Consider the following 21715-nt stretch of genomic DNA (forward strand, 5'->3'; position numbering starts at 1 on the left):
GGGGACTAAATGTTGTAGTTAAAATAGGAAGATTACCAGGCAGGATAAAAATCTAACTACCTGTAATTTACAAGAGGCATCCACAAGAAACATTTCCAAAACATAAGGACACTGAAAGGGTGAAAGGAAATGCATGGTAAAAAAAAAAAAAAAAAAATCTTATAATACAAAGGCTAAGGAAAAGAAGCCTGGTGCAGTTATTTTAGTATCAGAAAAAAATCACTAGAGATAAAGAAGGTCATTTCATAATGAAAATGGTCCAACTGACCAGAAAGAAAGAACAATTTCAAATTCATATGTAAATCATAGTCTTAAAATATAAAAAAACGAAGAAGAGAACTATACAGAGAAATAGACAAACCCACAATTACAGTGGGAGATTTAAAAACACATCCTTCTGTAATCAACAGAACAAGCAGAAATATATTTAATGAAGATAATATTAAGAAATTTGACTAAGGGACTTTTACAGAACAGTGTAGCTACAAGTGCAGAGTACTCTCAAGACATAGGAGATATTCACAAAAGCAGCAAAGTTAAGGGCAGAAAATAATCAGCAAAAGCAAAAGTTATTTCTATGAAAACACTAGTTGTATTGAATTTTCCCATGGACAGAGGAGCCTGGTGGGCTACAGTCCATAGGGTTGCAAAGAGTAGGACACAACTGAAACGGCAGGCAGGCATACCTCAACTTGAAAATCCTGGGGAACATGCTACCACTCATTAGCAATAAACAATGCAAATCAAAAGAAAAAAAATCAGTTAACGTAATTCACCATTAGTTAAGGAAGAAAGACATATTGTTATCACAAAAGGTACAAGGAACGTTCAAGATCTTTTTATGTTTTAAAACCTGTAGCAAATTAGGAATACAAGGGAATGACTTTATCCTGGTAAAACTATCTACAAAAATCCTACAGCAAATATCCTAATTAAATATTCTAATTAATAGTGAAATGTTGAGATTAGTAAAAAGGCAAGGATGATTGCAATCCCCGTTTCCATTAAACATGGCACAGAATATTCTAGACCTGTGTTATCCAATATGGTAGCCACTAGCCCCCTATGACTACTGAGATCTTGAAATGTGACTAGTCTGAGTTGATGTGTAAGAGTAAAGTTAAATACATGTTGAATTTTAAATAGTACCCCAAAATACCCATACCATAAAATGGTCTCAGTAATAATTGTATATTGATTACATATTGAGTATTTTAACACATTGGGTTACATGAACTATTTTACAAAAATTCATCTGCTTTTTAACATTTTTAGCATGGCTATTAATTTTAATTTTAAAATATACCTGTGGTCTGCATTTATGACTTTCATTAGATTTCTTCTGAACAGTGTTGACTAGACAGTAAGATAATAAATGAAACTAAGGGGAAAGGATTAGAAATAAACAAAACTGTCATTATTTTCTGGTTTTGTGTAGAAAATCCAAAAGTTTCTTCAAAATATTATTAGAATTGAAAAGAAAAGTTAGCAAATTGTTGGATTAAAAAAGTCAGTATACAAAAATCTGTTGTGTTTTGTATTCCTCTATGCAGCAGTAAATAATTAGAAAATATCACTTTTAGTATAATAAAAATATGTAAAGGACCTAGAAATAAATCTACTGATTTATACATCTAGGTCCTTATGGAATAAAATCATAAAATTTCACTGTGAGACATTAAAGACTATCTAAAAATGGAGAGATAAACCCTGCTCATGGATTGAAAGACTTAGTCCTGGAACCATGACGATTCTCCCCAAATCGGTCTAAGAGTCAAGGCAAGCCTGATCAAACTCACTGCAGGAATTTTGGGGGGAACTGGATAAACTGAATGTAAAATTTGTATGGAAGTGCAAAGGGCTAGGATAAGTCAAGGTGCCCTCGAAGGAGCTGAAGAGAGAGAGGCTGGTGGTGATGAGATCACCCCTAGCAGATACCAAGACATTATAAAGCGAAATCAAATAAGACAGTGAACTGTTGACACAAGAAGAGATAAATAGGACAGTGAAACCAAAATGAAAGCGCAGAGGACTATAACCACAGACAAATCAATCTATCTAGAGAGAAGGAGCAAGAGGCTGAAACTGCTGGTCAGTGGGTATGAACTTTTCAGTAAAGGGTAACTGGGATTATCAATTCTCCATATTGGAGGGGCGGTGAAATTAGACCTCCCCCTTCCCCAGATTAACTCCAAGCCTCAATGTGAAAGGCAAAACTCTGAAATTTTTAGCAAATAATATTTTAAAATATATTTATTAACATGAGGTAGAAGCTAATTTCTTACACGAGAAATAGAGTGTAAGTCACATTGAAAACAGTTGATAACTTCAGCTACATTCAAATTATGAACGTTCTTTTTCAAAAGACTGTATGTAGAGAGTGAAAAGAGAAGTCAGTATTTAAAACACTGTAAATGGACAAAGGAGAATATGTAAGGAATTCCTGTGAACCTGTAGGAGGATAGACAACAAATTAGAACAGAAATCCAGGAGCAGGGAAGGTGGGCAAAGGTTGGACCAGGCACTTGTAAAGAGGAAACACAAGTGATCAGTCAAATGAAAAGGCATTCACCCTCAAGTGATGCAAATACAAAGCCTCAATGAGATATAGCTTCACTCCGACTTGCTAAGCAAGGATTGTAAAGGCTGATAATGGCAAGTCCCGACAAGAACTCTCAGATACTTTCTGGTGAGAAGAGAAGTGGACTCAACCACTTTGGAAATCAGTTTAGCGCGACCGAGTAAATGGAAACCTGCACATCGCCTGGGAGCCAGCAGTTTGTCTCCCAGGGACACATGTGAGGAGGATTTTTGCACATGCGCAGCAGAAAACCCATTTTAAAATGTTCACAGGAAGGACATGTGCAAAAACTTGAACCTGGAAAGAGCCCCAGAATCCACTAGGCTGGGCAAGTCTGGAATATTCACACACTGGATTATTACCCAGCATTGAAATTGAGTAAACTACATACAGTGATACACATCAGGGTGAATGAGTCTTTCAAAATAATGTTAAGCAAAAGAAGTAAGGATATAAACCATACAGTGCCACTTACACAGAGTTCAAAACAAGGCAAAGCTAAATACTACTTTGTACAGGGATGCAGGTGTGGATGGTAAAAACTAACAAGGGAATAAGAAAATTATGATTGCAGACAGTCAAACAGTGGTTTTCTTTTGGGGAGAGATGTGAAAGTGGATGCAAGGGAACACACCGTCCTGGTGATGTCCCCTTTTCTGATTTGAAAGCTGTTCATGTGGATGTCAGCTTTATTATTCTTCTTTGAATGTCCATAAGTTTTATACACTCTTGTGGTGTGTCACAATCCAAAAATTAAATTTAAAAGAAATCTTTCTTAAACTATAGTTCGGGACCAGACTCCACAGGGCATTTTAGACTGTGTTAAGGATTTTTGTCTTTATCTTAAAAAGTACTAGATTGTTGAGGAAAAATTGCAGCTGAAAGAGCAATACAAAGGACAATAGAAAAACTGACTCAAAATAATTCAGGGTATAAGATAACTTTGGGATTAAACCTCTTCAGAGATATTTTTAGGAGATCCCACATGTGAAAAGTAGAAACAAGCTGCTTTGAGAAGGTAGCAATCAGAAAATAAGAAAGAATTCTTGAACATAAAAAACCGCTGAAATTTAAAAAATGAACAGAGGAGTTAGCGGATTCTAGAATATAGAACCAAAAAAAAAAAAAAAAAAAGAATATGAAAGAAAAGACAAAAGCTAAAAGGAATCTATGGGGTCTGACATCTGTATCAGGAGTTCCAGAAAGAGAAGGCAGGGAAGGCAAAGGGGAGGAAATGACCAAATAGAAAAGAATTTCCCAGACGTGAGTAGAGAAACGGCCATCGCGTTGAAAGGATTTATCAAGTGATGAGCAGGGTAGACACACACTAACAAATGTCTGAACATCAGGATAAAAAGAACATTAATATAAAAGCTCTCTGTTTAAAAAACGATTGCAAAGAAAAGAATACGAATCAGTCTGGCATTACCAGTAACAGGGGCCAGAAGACAGCAGAGAAAAGTCTTTGAATTCAAAAGGAAAATTACTTTGAATCTAAAAGTATATGCCTTCTGGGCCAGTTTCAAATGTTCTCTTCAACAGAAATTATGACTTACAGTGCTATAAACAAATAAGAGGCTACTCTTCTCATCTAACCAGATGAGGAAGCATTGCTTGCTTGTTCAGTAGATCAGAGACATCAGGGACAGCATCTCTGTGATTCCACAGGCTTTAGCTTATATTTGTTGCCATCTGGTGATAAGATGACTGCTTCAGCTCCAGACAACACACCCGTGTTCCTTTCAAGAAGGAGGGTAGAGGATGGTGCCATGTGCCTATGTTCCCTTTTATCCTGATTTTAGCAGGAAAACAAAGCTTACCCAGAGAAACTGCTTGTGGTTCAGTTGCCAGAAATGTGTTGCAGAGCTTCTCTCAGTTGCCAGAGATTCTGAGAAAATGGGTATTCAGCCAAATTACATTGCTGCCTCATACACAAAAAAGGGGCAAGAAATAAGTAAGGGAATGGATACCAGGTAGGGAACTAACAGGTTAGCATCACTAGCCAAACTCAAATGTGAGGGCTAAATAAGACAATTTTCAGACATGCAAGAACTCTGAAAATTTAATTCCTGAGCATCCGTCATTAGGAAATTGTTTGAGTATCTACTTCATCAAGAATGGCAAGTTATTACTCAGGGTAAGTAAGGCTAGCTATTAGACCAACACACACACACACAGAGTCTCAGTAGTTAAATACACAAGGATTCATTTCTTGACCACCTTGGAGCCAGTGATGGTTACTGAGGCCAGGGAGGGGCTAGAGGAGGCTAGGGGCTGGGGGAGTCTGCTCTACATATTCATTTAGGACCCAGACTTCTTCCATCTGTGTTCTCCACAGGGACATCAAGCCAGATGACAAGGGAAGAGAGTAAATAAGACATAGTATCTTCAGTTCAGTTCAGTTCAGTTCAGTCGCTCAGTCGTGTCCGACTCTCCGCGACCCCATGAATCACAGCACTCCAGGTCTCCCTGTCCATCACCAACTCCCTGAGTTCACTCAAACTCATGTCCACAGAGTCGGTGATACCATCCAGCCATCTCATTCTCGGTCGTCCCCTTCTCCTCCAGCCCCCAACCTTTCCCAGCATCAGAGTCTTTTCCAGTGAGTCAACTCGTCGCACGGAGAAGGCAATGGCAAGCCACTCCAGTACTCTTGCCTAGAAAATCCCATGGATGGAGGAGCCTGGTAGGCTGCGGTCCATGGGGTCGCTAAGGGTCGGATACGACTGAGCGAATTCACTTTCACTTTTCACTTTCACACATTGGAGAAGGAGGTGGCAACCCACTCCTGTGTTCTTGCCTGGAGAATCCCAAGGACGGGGGAGCCTGGTGGGCTTCCGTCTATGGGGTCACACAGAGTCAGACACGACTGAAGTGACTTAGCAGCAGCAGCAGCAACTCGTCGCATGAGATGGCCAAAGTATTGCAGTTTCAGCTTTAGCATCAGTCCTTCCAATGAACACCCAGGATCGATCTCCCTTAGAATGGACTGGTTGGATCTCCTTGCAGTACAAGGGACTCTCAAGAGTCTTCTCCAACACCACAGTTCAAAAGCATCAATTCTTCGGCGATCAGCTTTCTTCACAGTCCAACTCTCACATCCATACATGACCACGGGAAAGACCATAACCTTGACTAGACGGACCTTTGTTGGCAAAGTAATGTCTCTGCTTTTTAATATATTATCAAGGTTGGTCATAACTTTCCTTCCAAGGAGTAAGCGTCTTTTAATTTCATGGCTGCAATCAGCATCTTCACAGAAGTCTAATAAACCTCCCAAGCACATTCCATCAGCAAGAACTAACTATGCACGTGACCCAGTGCAGATGGAAAGAAGTGGGTCATCACCAGGTGCCAAGGAAGCAGAGGAGCTGGTGGGCTTTGGTGAGGAGCTGCAGTCTCTGTACAGGGTGGATACTGAGAGGAAGCTGTAGGAGATGAAGCAAAGAGATTTATCTAGGAGTCCAGTGGAAAGCTTCCTTGGACAGCAAAGAGATCAAACCAGTCAATCCTAAAGGAAATCAACCCTGAATATTCATTGGAGGGACTGGCGCTGAAGCTCCAATACTTTGGCCACCTGATGTGAAGAACCAACTCTTTGGAAAATCCCCTGATGCTGGGAAAGATTGAGAGCAGGAGGAGAAGGGGGCAACAGAGAATGAGACGGTTGGATGGCATCACCGACTCCATGGACATGAGTTTGAGCGAACTCCAGGAGATAGTGAAGGATAGGAAGCCTGGCATGCTGCAGTTCATAGAGTCGCCAAGAGTGGGACATGACTGAGCAACTGAACGACAACCAGTGGAAAGAAATTTCAGGAAAATACCTGTTGCAGCAAGCCTAGAAAGCAATTTTCATGTCGCATGGGTAGAAACCTAGGAGTGGAATCACTGGAGTGTAAATGGCAACTTTCTAAGAACCTGTCAAATTGTTTTCTACAATGCCTGGACTGTTTGACATTCCCATCAACACCCAGAGATCCATTGCTTCACGTCCTTGCCAACACTTGCAAAAGATCATCAATCTTTTCTATTTCAGCTATTTATTGCAGGTATACTGATAGAGAATTTGCATTTCTCTAATGACTATTGATATTGAGCATCTTTTCATATGTTTATTTGCATAGCTCAGTTGGTAAAGAATCTTCCTGTAATGCAGGAGACTCTGATTCAATTCCTGGGTTGGGAAGAACCTCTGGAGAAGGGATAGGCTACCCACTCCAGTATTCTAGGGCTTTCCTTGTGGTTCAGCTGGTAAAGAATCTGCCTGGAATGTGGGAGACCTGGGTTTGATCCCTCGGTTGGGAAGATCCCCTGGAGAAGGGAAAGACTACCCAATCCAGTATTCTGACATGGAGAATTTCATGGCCTGTATATAGTCCATGGGTTTGCAAAAAGTCGGACACGACTGAGCAACTTTCACTTTCACATCCGCTTTGGTAAAATGTGTCTTCAAATATTTTGTCCATTTTGCAAATCAGGTTCTTTGTCTTATTTTCAGTTTATAAGAATTATTTTAATATTCCAAATCCTTCATGAGATATATGTTTTGCAAATATTTCCTCCCAGACAGGTTTGTCTTTTCATTTTCTTAATGGTGTCTTTCAAAGAACAGAAGCTTTTACCTTTAGATATGTGATTCATTATGAGTTACTTTTTGTATGTGATATGACATGAGGATCGGGTTCATTTTTTTCCACGTGGTTGTCCCTCGGTCTTCGTTGCTGCATGGGCTTCTCCCTAGTTGAGATGAGTGGGGGCTACACTCTGCCTGTGGCTGGGGGGCTTCTCATTGAGGTGGCTTCTCTTGTTGCAGAGCTCAGGCTTTAGGGCGAGTGGGCTTCGGTAGCTGCAGGACCTGGTTTTGGTAGTTGCAGCTCCCGGGCTCCAGAGCACAGGCTCAATAGTTGTGGCACACAAGCTTGGTTGCTCCACAGCCTGTGGAATCTTCCTGGATCAGGGATCTCCTGCATTGGCAGGCAGATTCTTTACCACTGAGCCACCAGGAAAGCCCCAAGCTGACATCTTATTATTGAATTTTCCAATCCATGAAAATGTTATGACTCTCCATTCAATAGCACTGAACATTTAGTTTTCGTTTGATTTTTTTCAAAAATGTCAAAATTGTCAGCAACGCTCTGTAGTTTCAAGGATAGTTTCTGTAGCAGTTGCTACACATCTTTGTCAGAGGTATCCTTAAGTGTTTCATGCTGTTCCCAGTGGTTTAAAATTTTAGTTTCCAATTGTTCATGACTAGTATATACAACTAAATTTGATATTTTGTATTGACCTGTATCATACAACATTGCTAGGCTCATTTATTCCATTAGCTTTTTTTGTAAATCCCATCCAGTTTTCTCTGTAGGTAATCTTGTCTGTGAATAAAGAAATTTCCTTCACATCCAGTCTGTATGCATTTCTTTTTCTTGCCTCCTTGCACTGGCTAAGACATCCAACGCAGTGCTGACTAGAAGCATAGAGGGCAGACATCTTTGCATTTTTCCTGATCTTTGGGAGAAAGCACTCAGGTTTTTATGATATTAGTTACAAATTTTTTGGAAGACACCCTTTATTAGATTAGAAGAGCTTTCTTCAATTCCCAGTTTGCTGAGAGTTTTTGTTATAACAGTGTTGAATATTGTCAAATACCTTTTCCTACATCTACTGGGATGAGCCTATGGCTTTCCTTGTTCATTAATAGGGTGAATTAACATTTGAATTCTAAATCAATAATAAAGTTAAATATATTTTTAAGTTTTATTTTTTAGTATTAAAATAGATACTCTCAGGCCCTGAGGGGTGTCTCAGACTCTCTTTCTGACTCACTTCTGACTCATCTCTCAATTCCATCCTTTTCTCCCAACCCTTGTGGTCACCACCACTACCACCACCCTCTCAGACCAAGCCACCAGAACCTCGCACTTCAGTCCTTGCCATCTCTTTCATCTGGCACTGTAGTCAGAGTAACCATATCCTTCCCTACTAACCACTTGTGATATTGTGATTCTAACAGAAATAGCAATTTGGTTTCCCCATTTCTGACACAGAGCTCCTAAAACCCTTGGAATTTCCTAAGTGATAAGAGTGATAAAGGTGTCCTGATATTTATAACGAACTTCTTTCAGTCACATCTGAGTTTATGTTCATACGGTGACTTCTGGAAAGTGACTAAAGGTAGGGACTGGTTGCCAAGGAAACTAACCAGAGGCTTAGAGGGTCAGAGCTTTTAGCTCCAAGAAAAGAAGGGCTGAAGGTTGAATCAATAGCCAGTGGCCACTGATTTAACCAATCATGCCTATGTAATGAAGCCTTCATAAAACCCCAAAACCATGGGGTTCAGAAATCTCTGGATTGGTGAATACCTGGAGGTCTTGGGTGAATAGTGCACCCAAAGAGAGCATGGAAGCTCCACACCTCTTCCCCATACTTTGCCCTGTGCATCTCTTCCACCTGGCTGTTCCTGAGTTGTATGCTTTTATAATAAATTGGTTATCCAGTGGGTAAGCTGTTTTCCTTAATTCTGTGAACTGCTCTAGCAAAGTAATCAGTCCAGAAATAAGGGGCTATGGGAATCTCCGACTTATGGCTGGTGGTACAGAAGCATAGCTGACAACCTGGACTTACTATTGGCTTCGGAAATGGGGGATGGGGTGGGGACGGCTGGCCTTGTGGGACTGAGCCCTTGACCTGTGGGATTTGACACTGTCTCAGGGTAGAATTGTTCACTGTTTGGTGGTGCTGGAAAAACACACAGGATCACCATTCAGTGGCTCTCAGCTCAGGGCCTCTATACATACGCTGTTCCCTTGGTGACATTTTCCCCGTCCCTCCTCTGATTGCTAAGGGCCTAAGCCAGTCACTATTGTTTCCATCCTTCAAAATGAATCTCAAACATTTCCTCCTTCGTGAAGCCTCCTGGGCTACTCTTTCCTGCCCCCAGCAAAACCTGGGCTTCGCTTGGTGACAGCTGTGATCCTGCTGTCTGTCAGTGTGTACCCTCCATCGGACTGGGAGCTCCTCCTGGAGGACAGGGACCATGTTTGATTCAGCTCACCATCCTGGTGCTCTGCCCAGGGCCAGGCTAACAAGAGGGGCTTTGCATTTGTTGAGTGGATAAATACATGCTCAGTGAGAGGCTGGCCTTCCGCAAAGCCAGGGGAAGAAGGCACTAAATGGGGGCTTTGCAGCAGGAGGTAGGAAGGCTATTGAAGAGTCAGCCTCGGGGCTTTCCTGGTGATCTTGTGGCTAAGACTCTGTGCTTCCAATGCAGAGGGCCCTGGTTTGATCCCTGGTCAGGAAACTAGATCCCCACGCCAAAACTGAAAGTCTCAGAGGCCTCAATGAAGATCGAAAATCCTGTGTGCTGCAACGAAGACCCCATGCAGCCAAATAAATGAATACATTTTTTAAAAAAGACTGGCACAATCATTTTTTTAAAAAAGGGTAGGGGGGTGGAGGGAAGTGGCCCTGTCGATTGCATAGGGAAGGCTACAGGATGTCAGGTGTCCTCTTAAGCCTGGGAACATAGCAAGATGCGCTCTGACCACCAGGTGGCGCCAGGCGCCCAGGTGTCTGACTGCCCAACACATGTTCCTCGACTTCCTTCATAGGACAGACACCCAAGAAGGCCAGAGCCAGAATCTGCGGGACCCACAGCGGCAACACAAGAGGGTTCCTCTAGGCCAGACCTTGGTGTCACCTCAGGTCCTCAAGGGGTCCTGCCCATCTGCTTTTCTGTCCCTGAGTTCCCACCTACTGGAGTTGGAATGGCTCTGCTACACTGCAATCCCCCAGCTCCTCCCCGACAGCCCAGGGAGGAGCGCCTCGGATGGTGCGTGTGTCACCAGAACAGCGGAAGAGAATGGGACATGGATCCAGGGTCCCTGGGTTCAAATCTCCACTCTGACACTTACTGGTCGTGTGCCAGTTACCCAGCACTGAAGCTGGGTCTTGCTATGAGCAGGCACATTATGAGTACTTTACCTGTGTTACTCCATTAATCCCTCCATCACGCTATGGTGTAGAAACCACCATTAGCCCCGTTTTACAGATGAGGAAACTGAGGCACAGAGAAGCTAAGTAGCTAAAGATTACACAGCCAGGAGGTAGGTCCTGCCAGGGAGGGATTAGGCATGGATGCAATGCCCGGGGCTGGGAGGAGAGAAGAGGGTGGGCGTGGAGGCGTAGGAAGGAGGCCAGAGGGTCCGGGCTATCAGGGGAGGCCCACCAGACTGAGGAGGGGCTGCCCAGGGGTCAGAGGAGAATGGCTGGCGGGGGACACGTGGAAGATGCTGAAGGCTGATGAGAGATGTATCAGGCTAAAGAGTGACCGTGAAGGTGGAGAGGTGGTGTGGACAAAAGGAACAGGGGAGAGGCATAGGTAGGAGCTGGGGGTCCAGGGGCTTGTCTGTTTTCAGGGCAGACACTTGAGGGTGTGTCTGGGCTGTAGGGGAGGGAAGCAGAGCAGGGAGGAACCAGTAGAGAGGGGGCCGCTGGTGGGAGGCACGGAGCTGATGGCTCTGTAAGTCAGGGGAAAGGAACAGCATCGGGAGCACCTCCCGGGTGCAGGGTGAGCAGCCCACATCGATGATGTCCCTGATTCTCACGCTTCCAGCTCTCACTCTACAAGGAGCACACGCAGGCTTTCACCGACTCACTGAGAACCCCAGGCCGTGCACTCTCTTCCCAGGCCCCAGTGCCTCCCAGGGACTCCTGTTGTGTGCCAAGCCCCCACCCAGTCCAGGGAGAGAGGCCATGGAGCAGGACCCAAGGGCTGGACCCCACCCACGATGCCTGTGATCAAGGCCAGGAGGCCGAGGCTGAAGGGGATGGTTCTGACCTCTGGGTCAGACAGTTTCCCAGTTTCTCGTTTCTCCTCGGCCTGTTGCCCTCTGTCCTCAGGGCCAGGCTGGGCACAGAGCCCAGAAATGGAGTTGTCTTGGGGATCCCCACTTAGAAAGCATCTTAGGATGGTTTCTAGGCACTTACAACCATATCCTGTCTTCATAGGCGTGTTACTTCTCTGGTCCTCCAGCACCCCCGGAGGCCCGCCCTGTTACAACCCTCTTCTGGCAGGTGGGAAACAGCACAGAGATGTTGAGCATCTTGTCCAAGCCACACAGTGAACAAACGATGGAGCCAGAACGTCCCACACTGCAGACCACGTCGGATTCTGTGTTATTAAAGCTTCCCACCCTTGGGTCTATCTGGTGTGGCTGCACAGGCAGCACTGAGCCCCGCTGGTCCAGAGGCCGACACACTCTGAACTGCTAGGCCAGCCTCCTGTCTCTCCAGAGAAAAAGAGCCCCCATTTCACAGATGGGGAAACTGAGGCCCAGAGGGGAACAACTCGACAGAGACCCCACCCCTGGGGTAGAACAGGACTCTTGACCACCTGCGATGACCCTCTGCCACTTTCTGTCCTGGGAGACCCATCCCATTCCCCCCGGGCCTCTCCCTGCACCGCCCAGCCCTTCTCCTCTCTCTTGCAGGAACAAACCACCCACAGACAGCCTGTATCCCTTTTCCTGTGGCTCATTCAGCAGCCCCCAGGAGGATTTCCCGGGGCAGGTGCATGTGGGGCACCGGATGAGGAGGCACAGGACAGGTGTGGGCAGGCCAGTCCTTTCCGAGTCCCACCTGAGGGCCTCAGGTGCAGCCCCAAAGCCCAGACGCTGCTATGTCTGGGGCCGAGCTTCTGGCTGAGCGAGCCCAGGGCCCGAAGGCCAGGCTCTGGGACTCAGATTCATTTCCTCCCGGGCCCTGGGCGCACCTGCTCCCGCCCCTCACCACATCTGCTTCTTCTTCCTCCACCCCCAGCCCTGGTCTCGGTTCCTTTTCCTGCGGGGACACCCCGCGGTGCTCTGATCTCTTCTCCTCCATTTCAGTCTTCCCTCCTCCCACCTGGGCCTGGGGCAGCCGCTCTGCCCTCCCTGGTGACCATCTGGTTCCTGCGTCCTCGAGGCTGGGGGTGGGAGACCTTGGAGGGCCCTTGGCCTTCCTCCACCGCCCCTCAGTCTACGGCTGGGAAAGCTGAGGCCACCAACCCAGGGCCTCCTCAGAGGCATGGCAGGGGCTTGACATCTGAGTGTTCCCGTGGGCTGGCATGGGGCCAGCATAGGAGCAAGTAGTGCAGTGTGGCATGTCTGAGATGGCAGGTGGGTCAGCTAAGTTGGAATCCAGTTCCACCATGCCATGCTGTGCAGCCTGGGGCAAGATTCTCAACCTCTCTGAGCCTCCTTTTTTTTTCATTTGTAAACTAGGAAGAACAAGACTTACTTCACAGGGCTGTAGTGAGAATGAACAAAACAATGTGTGCAAGATAAATATCTCAGTGTAAGGTGGCTATAATTCATTCATTCAATAAATATTGACTGAACACTTATGCATCATTCTCAGTTCAAAAGAAAAGAAACCAAGTCAGCAGTGCCCAGGTTCCCTGATCTCCCATCCTCTTCTTTCCTGATATGTCCCCCGCCCACCATTCCTAATCTGTCTAGAGCGAGCAAGCAAGCTTAGTTGCTCAGCCATGATCGACTTTTGCGACCCTTTGAACCATAGCCTGCCAGGCTCCTCTGTGCTTGGGATTTTCCAGGTAAGAATACTGGAGTGGGTTGCCATTTCCTTCCTCAGGGGATCTTCCCAAACCAGGGATCGAACCCGCATCTCTTGTGTCTCCTGCATTGCAGACAGATTTATTTACCCACCGAGCCACTGGAGAAGCCCCTGTCCAAAGATGTCTCCCTAAATTATCCAACTGCAGATATTCCTGCCACTCTCAGAAGCCACCAGTGGCCCTTTGGTGCCTAGAGTATCAGACCCCAGCTCCTAGGTCTGATAGCCCTGGGATAGCCCTCTGATAGCCCTCAAGGTCATTCCTGATCCGGCTCTCACCTCTCTTTCCCACGAGGTCTCCCCTTATTTTGTGACACCTCTGAGTGTCCCGTGGCCCTGGGTAGAACAGCGACCCTCTTCATCATTGCCAATAAACTCCTATTAATTTTTTTGGCCTGTTTCCTCCAGCGGCCCCCACTGCCTGCATGGGGGTGGCTGTGAAGCTCAGTCAGCCTCTTCATCTAAGCATCCATCTCACCCCAACCACTGCCTCCCCCCCCACACACACACCGCTTCCTTCCATCACCAGCTTTGGCAGGAACTGCTGGGCCTCTCACACATACTGGGGCGATCAATGCAGAGGGTGACCTGCACTCTGTCACCATCCAGCCAGTGTCATTCACCTTCATCACGTTCCCAAGGCCTTGGATGCTGGCCCCTCTGCCCCTGAGCCTTCACTTCATCCGAGGTCCTGGTCCCCTTCCAGGTAATGTGCACAGTGCCTCCAGCTGCCTTCCAGAACTGTCAGGGCCTAGGGGCCAGACTGTATCATTCAGGCAGAGCCCTCAACACGTGGGAGGGAGAGAGCCCAGAGGAATCTTCACCCCCCATCCCCCCACCCTAGGGCTCAGTCCTCTCCCTAGGATCCTACCAAGTCTTCCCAACCTCTGCTTGCCCACCTGCCTTGACAGCGCTGCCCCTCACAGGGCTGCCTGTCCGTCTCCGACTCTCAGTTCATTCTGAGCGGAAAACTGCCTCCATGGACCTCTGCCGATTCATTCATTCCTTCACGAGTTCACGCAACACGTGCCGCGCATCTACGCGCATGCGCCAATCAGCGAGGCGGGAGAAAGAGGCTGACGTGGCGATGACAGCGAGGATGGAAAGGAGGAAACTGAGGCTGGAAAGAGACGGGTCACCACACAGGGTCTCCCAGCGGGGGTGGGAGGTGGGGGCGGCCAGGACTTGTTTCCATCTCAGAGCCCCAGGCCTCTGCCCTTTCTTTCCCCTGAATTAGATGTTCCCCTCGCAGGACTTGGGCAGTAATATATACCTGGCTTGGGGGTGGAGAACTAGCCCATCTGCTCCCCAGAATTTGGGGGGGCTCAACAGAGGGGCCACTGGAAGGATCCCAACCCCCCCCTGCCAGGAGCCTCCTTCTGAGAAGGAAATATTATTTAACCGACATTGTGTTGGGAGGGGAAACACGGGGTCCCTGGAGCTCAGCCAGCCTCCTGCCTTCAGGCTGTTTGGCTTTATTTGTTTTTTCGACCCTTTTTTTTTTTTCCTTTTTCTTTGGGCTAATTGTTCTCATTAAATCTTTTTGTCCTGTTTTGCTTTTTACCGCGACTGACAATGCTGCGCGGTGCTCAGCGCCGCTTCCTGTGTTTCTGCCCCAGCTCAGGCCTCCACAGGGGCCTTGCTTCCTGTTGTGAGCGGTTGCCATGGCGACTCGAGCCCCCCCCCCCGCAGTGGGCTCCACAGGGTGGGGGGTGGGCAGAGGGGGAGACAGGGTTGACATCATCGGTGAGGAGGCAAGGGTCCGGGGTCTGGGGCGGGGGGCGGTGAACGGAGGCTGGGCAGGCAGTGGCGGCGTTGTTGAGGGGTGACTCATAGCCTGGGAAGGGGAAGAACGCCCTCACATTCTTTCGGGAGGTAAACAAGGTCAGGGAGTGCGGCAGGGGATCCTGTTTACCTGACCCTGGCCTCCCCCTCCCCCTGGGGGGACCAGGAGCCTGTGCAGGACAACACACTGGAACAGAACCAGACAGACCTCAGGGGCCAGGGGAAGGTGGGGGCCTGGTGACTCCAGCCCAGACCCCCTTGGTGAGGGCTGGTGGGCCCCAGCTGCAAGGTGACAGCTCTGTGAACTTCCAGCAGGCCACTTGCCCCCCTGAGCCTTGGTGCCCTCTGTTTCTAATGGGTCAGTCCTCCTGTGTCAATGACCCTTTGTTCTCCCATCACCTGAGTCTGGGTCTGGGTGGGCCCGGCTCTAGGCAACCTCTGCAGCACAGCACTTTGAGATGCTGTAGTCTGTCCCCACCCACCGACAGGGCCTGATCCAGGTCAGGGATGGGAAGGCTGCACCTGTCCGGCCAGGGTGATGTCCGAGAGGGGCGGCCCAGACCCAGGGCCGGAGCAAGCAGGGAGAGATGGGTCCACAGCCTGGGGTGTGGGGGCACCTCTAGAATCTCACGGCTGGAGCCTGGTGCCCCTCACTTCTCCCGCCTCCACCCCTGAATCTCCCTTCAGCCTTCCCAGAAAGCTACCTCCTATCCCTGCCCCTCCGACAAGTGACAACCCCCCTGCCCATCACCGAGGGTCCAGAAAGAGCCCCTCCTGGATCCGGGGGGCCTGAACCCTGGTCAAACTCCTGGATTCCCTGATGCTGGGCTTCTGCAAGAATGGGTGGGTTTCAGAGCTGAGCATCAGCCCCAGTATCTCAGAGACAACCTCCCCCCTTGACCCTTTGCATATTGCCAAACAGACCAGCTGCCCATGGGGAGAAGGGTCTGCCTCTCTGCAGCATGCCCCCATATTCTGCCGGTGTCATGGTGGGACCCAGGGGACAGCTTCTAGGGACCACAGTAGAGATGAGGCCAACCGGCCTGGTGGCTAAGAGCAAGGGCCTCAACTATCAGACTGGCTTGGACCAAGTCTGCCTTTGCCATTTGCCAGCTGGTACCCTCAGGCATGTTCCCTGGCCCCTCCTGGTCTCAGTTTCCTCACCTGGGAAAGAGAACCTGATAGGGTTGGTGTGATTGAGTTGATACCAATAAATGAAGCACAAGGTACACAGTAGGTCCTCAGCAAACATCCATCCTGCACGGGCCCACTGTGTGCTCCCCCGCGGTGCCAGCCCCCCAGACTCTCCAGTACTGAGTGCCCATCCCAGGGCAGGAGCAGTGCCCACTACATGCCCTGTGGTTTTCCCATAAAGGGGATGGCCGCGGGCTTCCCTGGACAGGGAATATCCTGTTCTCGGTGTGGGGGGAGGAAGAGGAGCGGGAAGGACACAGCCGCTCCGCATTCCTGGCATTCTTGGCCGGAGCCTGTCCAGCTGCCTGGAGCAGGCGCTGCCGGGGGCGCTGGCCCAGTGCCACGCTGTCCTGGCCTGGCAGAACAGCATCCTGCTTGGGGTGCCCCTTGGACTTGAGGAGACCCCTCTCTCGTACCATCCCACTCACCCCAGGCTATCACAGAAGCAGACAAACCCCAGCCCAGAAAGGAGAGACCTGGGGGGCCAACAGGGGAGAGCGTTCCTTTTTTTTTTTTTTGTAATTGCTTCTTTATTTTTTTAAATTTATTTTTATTTGAAGGATAATTGCTTTACAGTGTTGTGTTGGTTTCTGCCAAACATCAACAGGAACCAGTCACAGGCTTACCCATGTCCCCGCCCACTTAAACATCCCTCCCTCCTCTCCCCATCCCAACCCTCTAGGTTGTTACCAGACCCTGTAGGAGTTCCTTGAGTCATACGGCAAATTCCCATTGGCTATCTATTTTACATATGGTAATATATGTTTTGTTGTCACTAGGGAAGAGGATTCTGCTTTCAGTTCTGCCTGTGGGGCTCCCCAGATTGTCCCCCATCCTCAGGGAATGGGATTTTGTCTGTCTATGGGATTTTTCAGGCACGAATACAGGAGTGGGTTGCCATTTCCTTCTCCAGGGGATCTTCCCAACACAGGGATCGAACCTTTGGCTCTTGTGTCTCCTGCATTGGCAGGCAGATTCTTTACCACTACCACCCAGGGAAGCCCTGGAGAATGGTTGGGGGGAGCAGGGGTGGCTGGGTCAGGGAAGGAGAGGGAGAGGCAGAGGGCTCCGAAATTCTAGTCTTTGGTATCTGGGATGCTTACTTTTCCTTTATGGGACTCAGTTTCTCCATCTGCAAAATGGGAGGGTTGTCTCCCTCCTTTGGGCAGTCTCTGCCTTGCTACCTGTGGTGTCCTGATCTGGTAACTGCCTCTTTGCAGAGCCTCTTACCCTGATCAAGAGCAGAAACCCAGCTCTTCTGTGCACTGAAGGGCTGGGGCAGTTTAGGGTGATTTCCACTGTTTATCTAGGCCAACTCCATTTGCAGCAATGATCTGCAGACTTCTGAGACTCAGAGAAAAGCCAGAAAAGGTGCAGTCCCAGGGTGGTCAGTCTCTAGAGTTTCCTGCGTGGGTGTGTCTTGGGGGGTCCTGGGAGGGAAATGACTTGTCCAAGACCCCACAGTCAGTCACGCTGAGCTGACTCTGGACCCCATGCATTCACTGTTCCTTCTCCAGACTGCCAAGAACTGAGTTCATTCTTTTCCATGTTTTTCTGCAAACAAAGCAGAGCAGTCTGGGAAGGAGCAGGGACAGGACAGCTCCCAGGGGTGGGCCTCAGAAACTCCTATCCTCAGGAGACCACACCCATACACAGGTGACCACAGACACGGGCCCCTGTCCACTCTGAGCTGTCCTCTGCATTGGGGGACCCGGGAGATCCCCCAGGGCTGGGTGGGGGAAGGTGGGAGGGATGTACTGGAGTGGACACATTGGACTTCAAACCTGGGGCACCAGTGTCTGGACTCCCTCCTTCTCTCGTGCAGTTCAAGAGCCACCCCAAGGCCTTCTGCCCAGTCCTAGAGACCCTCCGAGCCATCTCCCCTCCTTGCCCCTTAATGCAATTCAAAAGCTCTTTGCCGCTCTTGGGACAGAGACCAGAGGACTCTGGTCCTAGCCACATGGGGAGCCAGAAAAGTCTCTTTGCTGGAGTCAGGAGCCCTGAGAGGTCCCAGTGCTGGACCTCCGCGCCTGCATTGATGATTGGAGGGCAGAGCCTCCACGGTCCCAGGATTCTGAGGGTCGAGTGTTCCACTCTACGGTCTCCCTCTGTACACACTCGAGGGCATTAAACAGAGGAAGCCCCGTTCTGTCACCTACTCTGGCCCGCGGCTTTCCCATCAGAGCACAGCCCTGCTGCCCACTGCCCCACCTTCCCCATCCCTGACCTCCTTAAAAGCCCAGACACCCCAAAGCCATTGCATCTACTTCCCCTGACCCCTGTCTGTCTCCTGTCTGCTGTCTCTGTCTGCTGTCTGTCCCAACATCTGCCTGTCTGAGGGACAGTAAGAGGAAAAGTCTGGAACCCCACCCTGCTGGGTCCGCATGACCAGTGCACTGTTCACCCCGGGCTGGGAAATCACCTCCATTGTGAAGATGGGTAGCTGCCGGAGCGTGTGTCAGGGTGTTTATCACACAGCGTGCTGTCGGAGTGTGGGGGTGGATGGGTGGGGGTTGTGTATGTGTGTAGAGGTCAGGGGGGCAATGTGTGTGTCATGAGCCCTTGGTGAAATAAACTATGATAAACTGACACAGTGAAATATTATGCAGCCACTCAATATGATGTCTTTGGAGAATAGTGGTGACATAAGATATGGTCACAATATAAGATTTAATAAAAGAATAAACTGGGAGCCCAGAAGAAAAAGTTGAATGCTGATAATGCTTATATCTGGATACTTAGCTAGTAAATGCTAATAATGGTTATCTTTGGATTGTTAAATTAGGAGTAATTTTATCTTTTATCAGTTCAGTTCAGTCACTCAGTCGCGTCTGACTCTTTGCAACCCCATGAACCGCAGCACGCCAGGCCTCCCTGTTCATCACCAACTCCCGGAGTCCACCCAAACCCATGTCCATTGAGTCAGTGATGCCATCCAACCATCTCATCCTCTGTCGTCCCCTTCTCCTCCTGCCCTCAATCTTTCCCAGCATCAGGGTCTTTTGAAACGAGTCAGCTCTTCGCATGAGATGGCCAAAGTATTGGAGTTTCACCTTCAACATCAGTCCTTCCAATGAACACCCAGGACTGATCTTTAGGATGGACTGGTTGGATCTCCTTGCAGTCCAATGGACTCTCAAGGGTCTTCTCCAGCACCACAGTTCAAAAGCATCAATTCTTCGGTGATCAGCTTTCTTCATAGTCCAACTCTCACATCCATAATGACCACTGGAAAAACCACAGCCTTGACTAGATGGACCTTTGTTGACAAAGTAATGTCTCTGCTTTATAATATGCTATCTAGGTTGGTCATAACTTTCCTTCCAAGGAGTAAGCGTCTTTTAATTTCATGGCTGCAAACACCATCTACAGTGATTTTGGAGCCCAAAAAATAAAGTCTGACACTGTTTCCACTGTTTCCCCATCTATTTGCCATGAAGTGATGGGACTGGATGCCATGACCTTAGTTATACTCTTGCATATTTTACATGTTTTCTGCAATGAGCACGTGTCAGTTTTAAAAGTTTTAAAAAGGAGAATAAAGGTACTAAAAACACATTAAAGATAAACTAGAAAATAAAGAAATAAGACTTAAAACGAAGGCCTAGCGGAAAACGCTGAACTTAAAACTAAGCCATATGTTCAGTTTAAAGTCAGTCAACACTGAATGAGAACCTACTGGGTGCTGGGGATCCGTGGAGAGCGCAGTTACAGAAATGCTCAAGACATAACCCTCCCTGGCGAGCGCACCGTCCGCTGGGAGGGAGGGACGGTCACCAGGCACAGACAATGCTGACACAGATGGAATGTGTTCCACACGGGAAGGCACCAGAGAAAGAGAGAGATGGGTGAATCAGGAGGGCTTCAGGGAGGAGGTGACTGCTCACAGGAGGGCTTCAGGGAGGAGGTGACTGCTCACAGGAGGGCTTCAGGGAGGAGGTGACTGCTCACAGGAGGGCTTCAGGGAGGGCAAGGGGTAACAGCGAAGTGCAATAGGGTGGTGTTACGAGACCTGCCCTATGTCTGGAGCATCTTTTAACTACAGAGCAGGAGGGACACGCAGGCTGCAATTCACTAGAAGCCCGCGTGCTGGAGCTAAGTGGGCATTCAAAGGATTGGTCAGCAATTCACTCATCATTTATTCACTCAAGAAACATTCCTATTGTTAAGTATATACTATATGCCATGCACTGTTTGGGCTTCCCAGGTGGTGCTAGTGGTAAAGAACCCACCTGCCAGTGCAGGCGACATAGGAGACTAGGGTTTGACCCCTGGATCAGGAAGATCCCCTGGAGAAGGAAACGGCAACCCACTCCAATATCCTTGCCTGGAGAATCCCATGGACAGAGGAGCCTGGTGGGCTATAGTCCATGGGGTCACAGAGTTGGACGTGAGTGAAGCAACTTAGCAAGCACGCACATGTACTGTTTGGGGATCTCCAAGGGCAGCTTCTATTCAAGTGGAGGAAAACAGGCAATAGAACCATTAATGAGTAAAATGTATGAGAGGCCAGATGGTAAGAAGTGCTCTGAGAAAAGCTGAAGCTGAATGGGGAGGCAGCAGTTCATTTGCTATGAGGTGGTCAGAGAAGGTCTCACTTTAGTGTGGTATTTTGATCCCCGAGTAAAGGAAGTGAGGTGCTGGATCTGGAGAAGGAGGACTTGGGGAAGAGGCAGAGGGATGGCAGATGCAGAGCCCGAGGGGAGGGCAGGGGAGGCGAGGTCCACTTGGGGCCCATGGTAAGGACCTGCAACAGCCTGGGCTTAGGTAGGTTAGTAAGGGACTGGGGAGAGGCAGGGGCTGGACTAGGCTGGCAGCCTGGAGGTGAGGAGGATGAGGAATCTGACATGTGTTTGAAGGCAGAGCTGACACTGTTTGCCCCATCGGCTGGGGACAGGTAAAGGAAAGGGAAGGCTAACTCCAAGGTTTGTACCCCGGCTTTGGGAGGCTGGCTGGCTGGGTGGGGCAGCATCAGGATAGGTGGCAGCAGGAAGGCAGGCGCTGAGGTTGGACAGGTTGAGGCTGAGATGCCCAGCGATATATGCAAGTCATCCACGGGGAGCGGTGGAGCTGGTGTGACATTTAGGTGTCATGGACTTGTGGGTGGTAATTAACCTATGAGAGAAGATGGGATCTCCTAGAGAACGGGTGTAGGCAAGAGGTCCAGTGATTGAGCCCTGGGCTTCCCCCAACATTTAGAAGTCAGAGAAGGAAGGACGGACCAGCAGAGCAGCCTGAGAGGAATAGCCAGGGAGGTGGGGGCCCAGGAGAGCAGGGCTGGGGGCGGGGTGGTCCTCAGCCAAGGTGCTCAGCCTTTAGCAGCATGCAAGTGGATGGGGACACAAGAGATACAGTTCCTGCAGAGCGGTAGGGGCAAGCCTTTTATGAAAGAGAGGATTTGGGAAAGAATAGAGGAAAGGAATTCAAAAGGGCAAGTGAAGCCAACGCTTCTCAGGAGGGGAGTCACTGTGCCACCCGAAACCCAGACAAGAGGATCAGAGAGCCCTACGTGGGCCTCTTCCCAAGGGGTGTCCAGGGGAT

At 48.7% G+C, this 21715-nt stretch overlaps 1 long non-coding RNA gene across 2 annotated transcripts in view; it reads left to right on the top strand.

Moving 5' to 3' along the window:
• LOC148777736 (uncharacterized) overlaps positions 1-13030 on the top strand; it is a 21601-nt gene extending 8571 nt beyond the window's left edge. The window contains exon 3 of one of the 2 annotated variants that reach the window (XR_016037714.1): positions 11591-13030. This is a non-coding gene — a long non-coding RNA (uncharacterized LOC148777736). Of the gene's footprint in view, positions 1-4919; positions 10028-11590 lie in introns of those variants that run through there. The other variant, XR_016037713.1, reaches the window with a different exon arrangement.
• Positions 13031-21715: the final 8685 nt, after the last annotated feature.

This window comes from Moschus berezovskii, chromosome 6 (assembly GCF_049115385.1).
Source record: "Moschus berezovskii isolate FMDL1 chromosome 6, NW_MosBer_1.0, whole genome shotgun sequence".
In the NCBI taxonomy this organism is placed as follows: Eukaryota; Metazoa; Chordata; class Mammalia; order Artiodactyla; family Moschidae; genus Moschus; species Moschus berezovskii.